Here is a 1,799-nt window from a genome sequence, read left to right on the forward strand (position 1 = left end):
AATAATTTCTCCTATCATATTTACTTAATTAAAAGACCAGTTTAACATGGGGAATTACAGTTGAGTATGAGGCGGTACAGGGCAGGCAGCTGCTGTGGCTTGGACTCCAACCCCTGGTTGGGACCAGAGCTGCAGCTGCTACCTGCCCTCTCTCCATCCCTCCCCTGCCACCTCTGTACTCGCCCATCCTGCAGTCTTGGGCCTCTGCTTCCCCCTGTCTTCCCCTGTCCCCTCCTGTCCCTGCCTTACCTTTGCTTTGGTGCTAGCAGTCTCTGCCTCTGCTGCAGCTTGGAACATGGAGCATGGTCTGGCCCTTTAGCAACAGTGATGGCTCCATAGGAGCTCTGCTGGAGGATAGGCTGGAGCCATGTGCTGTGCCCCAGGCTGCTTCTGCCAGTACTGGAGTAAAGGTAACAGGGTGATGGGGGTGCAGATAGGGGGAAGATGAGTGGGGGCCTGAGGCTGTGAAAGGGCAGAAACAAGGGGTAAGTGGTGGGGGCAGGCAGCAGGGGACAAACTGCATGCCTCCCCCACCCCTTCCCCCTTACTGCATGCCATTACTGCCCCACCACTGCCCCCCTACCCCCTGCCCCATTACTGCCTGTCCCTCCCACCAGGTGGGAGGAATGAATATAAGACAGTCCTCCAATAATTAGATTCTATACCATATAACAAATGTATACATTTTTCATGAATAGATTCTAATTACTGGGGAGTCAGCTTACAGCCAGGGTCATCTTATATTTGGATAAATACAGTATTTTCTATGTCAGGACTGTGGCTTAAGGTATAACAAGTGACCCATGTTGGTTGCTTAGGTCCTTTTGACTTTTGTATTTTCCAAGAGTTATATTCCAAAGTGATGCATTTGCTTGCCCTTTAGACATTTTTAATACATATTTTAATAGGGCAGTTTTGGCCTTTTTTGATGCAAACTAATCCAGGAGCTTCTCTTAAGACCTCTAAAATGCTCGTTTTTTATTTCATAAGCCAAATATTTTGGATTATTTTTTCATCACTGCAAAATGTTTATTCCACCCGAGTAGCTACATGAAATTGAGTTTTACTCCATGTTTAGCAGGAACAAGCAGCCCAGTGAAACAAGAGTTCAGCTGGTGTCAAGAAGGAAACTGAATGAATACAGGTACTTTCCTTTCGGTCTCTGCTTTGTGTTAAATTCATTTGAACACTTTTACTGGATAAAACCCTTTCCATTGAGAAATGTACTTGTGTTGCTGTGGAGCTGGAAGCTGGGAGCTGTGTTTTTCTAAAAGCATTTTATGGCCATAAAAAGTGTCTCCAGAATGTTCTTGTTTTTATTTTGGAAATATGGTTGTCTAAACGGCAGTATCTTGGTATGATGTGGTGAGAGTGGTGGTGTAGGGGAAATCCATGACCATTAAAATTAATCAGTTGACTTCAAATTGATTTCAATAGACCCGGGTTCCTTTCCTGTATTCTGTGGCTGGCTCTGTTCCAGAGCTGCTGCGTGACCGTGAGCCATTCACTTTACCTCCTCATGTCTTTCTCTGCTTCCTCCCCTACTCATGGTTTGTTTTGCCTAAGTAGTTTGTAATCCCTTTGGGATGGGACGATCTGACTATAGGCCTGTACAGCACCCAGCTCAGTGGCCCTTATTTCATTTGAGTCTTGATTCTACCATCATTAACAAATATTAGTAAGCAAAATCACCAGCAAACTAATTTTACTTCCTTTTAAGAAGGTTCATATATGGGGTTAGACACACAGGCATTTGTCTCTTTAACCCCTTGGAGTTTCATGCCTGGTTCAGAAAAAGT

The sequence above is a fragment of the Alligator mississippiensis genome, chromosome 4, assembly GCF_030867095.1.
Source record: "Alligator mississippiensis isolate rAllMis1 chromosome 4, rAllMis1, whole genome shotgun sequence".
NCBI classification, from domain to species: Eukaryota; Metazoa; Chordata; order Crocodylia; family Alligatoridae; genus Alligator; species Alligator mississippiensis.